The sequence below is a fragment of the Eumetopias jubatus genome, unplaced genomic scaffold (assembly GCF_037043125.1).
Source record: "Eumetopias jubatus isolate StellerSeaLion01/CBP00866 unplaced genomic scaffold, mEumJub1_p1.0 scaffold_14, whole genome shotgun sequence".
Taxonomy (NCBI): Eukaryota; Metazoa; Chordata; class Mammalia; order Carnivora; family Otariidae; genus Eumetopias; species Eumetopias jubatus.
Window position 1 is genome coordinate 37,386,684 of NW_028274820.1, and position 7,317 is coordinate 37,394,000.

General features: G+C 42.4%; 1 long non-coding RNA gene across 1 annotated transcript; it reads left to right on the top strand.

The window, feature by feature from the left end:
- The first annotated feature begins 7 nt into the window (after positions 1-7).
- Positions 8-4,842, top strand: LOC114220381 (uncharacterized). The gene is made up of 2 exons (XR_015766759.1): positions 8-211; positions 4,248-4,842. It is a non-coding gene; the product is annotated as an uncharacterized LOC114220381 (long non-coding RNA).
- The last annotated feature ends 2,475 nt before the right edge of the window (positions 4,843-7,317 follow it).

Here is a 7,317-nt window from a genome sequence, read left to right on the forward strand (position 1 = left end):
AATAGTTCCCGTACACAAATCTTGACATGAGTATCTGGAAAATTTATTCCTAACCATTCAGGTTCTTGGCTGATGCAGGTTTAAGTTTGTCCTTCCTCTCCACCTCAAGTCCATCTTCTGTTCCAGCCCGCCTGCCCTACTGGCCCCGGTGCAGGACACAGAAGCGAGAGCCTTGCACAGACGGTTCAACAGGCTCCCACAGCTGTGTAAGGTAAAATCTCTAGCGTGGATCCTTTAGCTCATCCTCAGTGGTTCTGCTTTTCTTTTTTTTTTTTTTTTAAAGATTTTATTTATTTATTTGACAGAGAGAGACACAGCGAGAGAGGGAACACAAGCAGGGGGAGTGGGAGAGGGAGAAGCAGGCTTCCCGCTGAGCAGGGAGCCTGAGGCGGGGCTCGATCCCAGACCCTGGGATCATGACCTGAGCTGAAGGCAGACGCTTAACGACTGAGCCACCCAGGCGCCCCTGGTTCTGCTTTTCTGATCAAATCCTGACTGATACAGTTACTGAGACTCTGAAGGATAAAGCCAGGAACCACTGTTTTTCATCATAAGCTATTTAAAATTACTTGGCTTTTTTTTTTTTTTTTTTTTTTACTATGCGTACTACTTTGATAAATGTTTTAAATTTAAAGGTAATGAGGAGGGGGCGCCTGGGTGGCTCCGTGGGTTAAGCGTCTGCCTTCGGCTCAGGTCGTGATCCCAGGGTCCTAGGATCGAGCCCCGCATCGGGCTCCCTGCTCGGCGGGGAGCCTGCTTCTCTCTCCCTCTGCCTGCTGCTCTGCCTACTTGTGCTCTCTCTCTGTCAAATAAATACAATCTTTAAAAATAAATAAAGGGAATGAGGAGGTCACATAGGGAAAGCTGGACAAACTGAATTACAAGATTTTTATTTTTTATTTAATGTTTTATTTTTAAGATTTATTTATTTGAGAAAGAGAGAGCGTGAGCAGGGGGAAGGGCAGAGGGAGAGGGTGAGGGAGAGAATCTCAAGCAGACTCTGTGCTGACCATGGAGCCTGACTCAGGGGTGATCCCAAGACCCTAAGATCACGACCTGAGCTGAAACGAAGAGTTGGACACTCAACCCACTGAGCCACTCAGGCATCCCTATTTTTAAAAAATTTTTTAAAGTAAGGTGTCTGCCCAACGTGGGGCTTGAACTCATGACTCTGAGATCAAGAGTCACATGTTCCAGTCGCCCCATTGCATAATGGGTTTTTTCATTTTTTTTCTTAAGGAATTTGGTTATCCTCCTTGTCTTTTTCTTTCTTTCTTTTTAATCAGTAGGCATCTTTAAAGTTTGTTTTTTGTTTTGTTTTTTTTAAGTAAGCTCGATGCCGAACGTGGGGCTTAAACTCAAAACCCTGAGATCAAGAGTCACGTGCTCTATAGACTGAGCCAGCCAGGCACTACATAAAATTTTAAATTTCTATCTGTCAGGAAAATATGTATACAAAATAAAAACCAAACCAAAACAAAGGAGGAGAAATAGCTCACTCATGTGGCTGTTGGCAGGAGGCTTCAGTTTTCCACAATGCTGACCTCTCCATAGCTTTGCTCACAACACAGCTTCCACCAGAGTGAATGATCCATGATAGAGAAGGAGGGGGAGAGCACCCATACCCGAGACAGAAGCCACCATCCTTTTATAACAATCTGGAAGTGATAGGCCATCACTTCTGCCATATGCTGTTGGTCACACAGACCAACCCTGGTACAATGTGGGAGGGGACCACATAAAGGTGTGAATTCCAGGGGCAGGGACCATTAGGGGCCAGAGCTCTAGGGACTACTCTAGGAATCCATGTTAAGGAGATATGAAATGTAGACAAAAATGTGTGTAAAAAGAGGTTGTTTCTGGTATTGTTTAAAATAGTGCTGAAGATCCAAATTCTGATATGTTTGTAATGGAATTTTATGCAATGAAAAATGCTTATGAAAACGCTCACTGTAGGGGTGCCCGTGTGGCTCAGTCGGCTGGGCGTCTGCTTTAAGCTCAGGTCATGATCCCCAGGGTCCTGGAATCGAGCCCCGAGTTGGGCTCCCTGCTCAGCCGGGAGTCTGCTTCTCCCTCCCCCTCTACTGCTCCTCCCTGCTCGTGCTCTCACTCGCTTTCTCTCTCTCTCAAATGAATAAATTAAAAAAAAAATCTTTTAAAAAATGCTCAGTGTAAAAAATATAGAACTACATGAACAATGGTTCTGATTCTGTAAAACACCTACATGCGTATAAACATATAAATAAGGGTGGAAATAAAATGTCAACAATTGACGTTTAGAATAAATAGTGAACTTTGTATTCTTATCTATACTTTCATTTTTTTGTATTTTGTAGTTTGTATTACTTACATCTACTACTTATATAATCAGGAAAAAATGCTATTTTAGAATGGATATCTAGGCCAAAAGATGGTGTTACGAGCTGAATGTTTGTGTGCCCCCAATATGTTTATGTTGAAGCCCTAACCCCCACTGTGATTACATTAGAAGGTTTGGGCTTTGGGAATTAAGAGTTGGATGAGATCATGAGGGTGGAGCCCCCGTGATGGGATTAGTGTCTTTATAAGAAGAAGAAGAAGGGGCGCCTGGGTGGCTCAGTCAGTTGGGTGTCTGCCTTCGGCTCTGGTCAGGATCTTAGGGCCCTGGGATTGAGCCCCGCATCGGGCTCCCTGCTCAGTGGGGAGTCTGCTTCTCCCTCTCCCTCTCCCTGTGCTCTCTCTTTCTCTCAAATAAATAAATAAAATATTAAAAAAAAAAAAAAGAGGAAGAAAGACGAGAGCCTTTCTCTCTCTCTCTCTCTTTCCACTTTGATTCTGCCAGCACCTTGATCTAGGACTTCCTAGCCTCCAGAACTGTAAGAAATGTTTAAGCCACCCAGTGCATAGTATTTCGTTATTCTATCCTGAAATAAGACACATGAAAACAACCCAAGTGTCCATTGGCAGATGAATGGATACTCAAAATGTGGTATATTCATTCATACAGTGGAATATTATTCAGCCATAAAAGGGCATGAAATTCTGATACTCGCTATAACAAGCATGAACCTTGAAAACATTATGGTAAGTGAAATAAGCCAAACACAGAAGGACAAACATTGTACACTACCACTTGAGTGATATACCCGGAATAGGCAAATTCATTGAGACAGAAAAGGGCTGGGGGAAAGGGGAATGTTATAGGTACAGAGTTTCTGTTTGGGATGATGAAAAAGCTCTAGAAATGGATAGTGATTGGTTGCACAACATTGTGAATATACTTAATAGTATTGATTTGTACATTTTTAAATGGCTAAAGCTAAATTTTACATAATGTCTATTTTACCACAATAAAAAATAGGTATGTAGGAGATAAAGTCAATAGAATTTAATAACTAGTCGGAAGTGAAGAATGAGGGAGAAGGATGAATTAAGGAAGGCCTAAGTATTATTTTGTGATAGATAACAAGTAACAGTAGTAGCTTTCCAGGTAGAAGTAACTGAGGAGTTGTGTCTTGTTTTGTAATACAAGGGCTTTGAGGCATTTCCTGGATTTCAGTATCCATTAGGTAACTGGAAATCTGGATGTGAGAGTTCAGAGAGAGGCAGTATAGTAACAGAACTCTCAACCCAGCTACTTCTGTTAGGGAGGCAGCCATGTTGTTCTTGGTCCCTGGCCTCTAGGCCAGCCTCAATTCTATGAGGTCATGTCTCACTCAGGCCCACCACAGCCAAGACTCCCTTTCTCAGTTCTGATCCTCCAGCACAAATATCCCAGGTATAGAAATAGTGCTTCCCTGTCCTTGTGTCCTGGATTATAAATCTAGGAAAGGCCTCAGGAATCCAGAATTAACAGCAAACCCCTGTGACTGCTGCATGCTTCAGGTGGCAGGGGATTTGGTAAGAAGAGGGTAGGCCATGGAAAGACAGTGGGAGAAATGGCTGCAGCAAGGCATCCTCTTTCTTAGCAAGCTAGGGAACCCTGAAGCAGGGCCATGGGCACAGGGGTTTAGCCATGGAACCATCCCAATATTTCGATGCCCTGAGCATCAGAATAACACAATGGATGAGCACCCAAAGAGCTCACATCCAGTTTTGCAAGCTGAAACTTGCTAGATAAATATGACTTAATTTTGCTAACAAATCTAGCTTTTTCAACAAGTGCAAATTCTCATAGGTGTTAGTAGCTCATGATCCATAGAACGAAAACAGTTTTTCAGAGATTCATGGATTTAGAGACCATCTAATCTAACTCCCTTATTTTACAGAGATGGAAACCAAGGCCTGAAGAAGTTAAGTAAATGTCATGGAAATGTCACTGCAATGTCACTGCAGAACTTCCATAGGTAGGGTCCAAAAGAGATTGGGAAAGTGCTATTGTTAGAGATACTATTAACAAAAACACAAAGGGAAGTTCCTGGGATCAGGGACTGCAAGCTGTGAGCAGAAAGGAGGAGCAGGAGGGAGGAAAGCAGGGAAAGAGTGTGTCTGTTTTGCAGAACAAGCAGCTCCCACTGAGGAGACAGTCCACGGGAGACCCTCTTGCCTGAGCCAGCTGGAGCCATATGGGAGCTGAGGACCTGTGCAGAAGCCCCCCTGAGTTGCCCTAAAGTTACCTTTAGCTCATTATACTACTAAGATCTCCTTGTTCACATACAATGTATGCACTAGCACGCTGACATGGTAAGTGCCTAAGTAGCCAAATATGTGTAAGTTCCTTAATGCCCGAAGCTCCCTGTCCCTGGTTCCCTAGCACACTGAGTAAAAGCCTCCTGAACTAACCCCACGGGAGACAGTGCTTTGGGAGCTACCTTCTCTTCTCCTTACTTGTGACAAATAATAAAAACTCTACTTTCAACACTTTCTAGGGTTGTGTTCAATTTAATGCACCCCAAGCAGTGAATGCCCTGACTTCAGTTATAGTACTAGGTTCCAAAGAATCTAGAACAACTTAAAAATTTAAATTTTGTTTCTGAAATATCTCTGCGTATGGCTGAACTTACATGGTTCCTCTCCCTTTCTTCCTTCTTCCCTCTCCCCCATCCCCACCACTGCCATCTGTCTCTGTTAGAGAAGTGGGAACCTCTAACCAATATTTCTTTTTTTTTTTTTTAAAGATTTTATCTTTCTCTGAGACAGAGAGAGAGAGAGAGAGAGAGCACAAGCAGAGGGAGAGGCAGGCAGAGGGAGAAGCAGGCTCCCCGCTGAGCAGGGAGCCCGATGCAGGACTCGATCCCACGGCCCTGGGATTATGACCCAAGCCGAAGGCAGACACTTAACCGACTGAGCCACCCAGGCGTCCTCACTAACCAATATTTCTTATTCAACATGACAGACTGGCGGGAGCTAATTATTGAGCCACAAGCAGAAGACTTGCAATCATAACGTGAACTTCTTGTAACATCATCATTATTTTGAATTACTCTAACTTCCATTTTCCACCTGCTTAGCAGAAGCCGGGTAGAAGGGAGAGGTTTACAACAAAAGCACCTTCAATACTTAAAGCACCTTAAATACTTCTCCCTGTAGATAGGGAAGATGTGAGTAAAAAGACAATAACTTTAGAATAAAGGGTGTAGGTGCTGTTGGGGAAATGCAATTTAAAAAGAAAACAGGTAATTTACAATGAGATGTGGATGGAACTAGAGGGTATTATGCTAAGCAAAATAAGTGAGAGAAAGACAAATAGATGATTTCACTCATATGTGGAATTTAAGAAACAGCAGATGAACATAGGGGAAGGGAAGGAAAAATAAAAGATGAAATCAGAGAGGGAAACAAACCATAAGAGACTCTTAACTATAGGGAAAAAAACTGAGGGTTGCTGGAGGGGAGGGGAGTAGGGGTTGGGGTAACTGGGTGATGGGCACATGATGTAATAGGCACTGGGTGTTATATGCAACTGATGAACTAAATTCTACCCCTGAAACTAATAACATACTGTATGTTAATTAATTGATTTTAAATTTTAAAAAAATGGAAAAGAAAAAAAAAAAACACAAACGGGTGCCTGGCTGGCTCAGTCAGAGGAGCGTGCAACTCTTGATCTCAGGGTCATGAGTTTGAGCCCCACGTTGGGTGTAGAGATTACTTAAATAAATAGAAAAAGAAAAGACAAAATCTCTCAACCCAGAGTTGAGAAAACACTTATTATTGACTGAGCATTAAACCAGAATGGGATGTTCATCACACACAGTTAGCTAAGAAACTGCAAGGATAGAAAGAAGTCTCACCCTTTTATATAGTCAAACAGATACAAGCCATCACATACATGTCCTCAAGATAAGCAGTAACTATTCCTCAACTCAGAGAACTTGAGAGCACCGGTAGTCATGTGCAGTTCATCCTAACTTGACCTGGTAATTAGGGTGACCGTCTGTGTGAGCTAACTGACTTGATCCAGGGTGGGTGGCAGCAAACTCATATATTTGTGACAGAATGTACTTACTTTTACAACTTGGAGCATTAAAGTTAGGTGCCTAGACTCCTACAGAAACTAGGGGAGAGTGGTATTCTCTCCTGAGGCTTACATTTCAGAGGTAGCTCCCAGGTTCTTGAGAAAGACATTCCTGGGTCATAAAGCTGACACAAGGCTCATTGAGTTTCTAAAAAGAAACACTGCAAAGAGACTGAGAAAATACTTATATGTATATAAGTATTCTAAGGTAAATATTCTGACAGGGAAGGGAGAGAAATCTCTTCCCTTATTTTCAACAAGAGGAATTAAGCCTCTTATTTTAAATTCATATTTTCCTGACAGTGCCCACTCTAATTTGGAACAGGGAGAACGTGGACAGTGTTTTTACTCAGGCCTCCATGTCAGGGCTGCTTTTAGTACATTTTGGTATCTTTGCGAGAGTTTCAAGATGGCAGCCACTTGGTGAGAGACCAGAGGCTGGATTCCATTCTCATCTCACCCAAGAACATTTGGACAGGGTGTAACCTGCATGACCATCCTTGGTGGTTCTCATTGCCGCTTTGTTAACAGGTCCAAGCTGTTCTGAACCTTAAAAAGGCCAAAAATATAATTCTGTGCCAGAGGGAAATTCATTTTCTATTAATTCTCCTCCATGAGCATTTGTCAGTGCTTTGTACCTAGCAGGTTCACAATGTCTGTTTTATATTTCAATCATTAATCATATGGATTTTGCACATGTTCTTAGATTCCTTTGCCCTCCCCCACCTTTACGCCAGTGAATCACAAATACTTTAGAATCATACCTGCAGCTATAAAAACAAAACAAAAAAGACTGCTAGGAACATCCCACAAGCAACCAATTAAATCAGAGTCGCTTGAGAGTGAGAGTGAGGCCTCACTAACTTCCAAAAACTCTAATA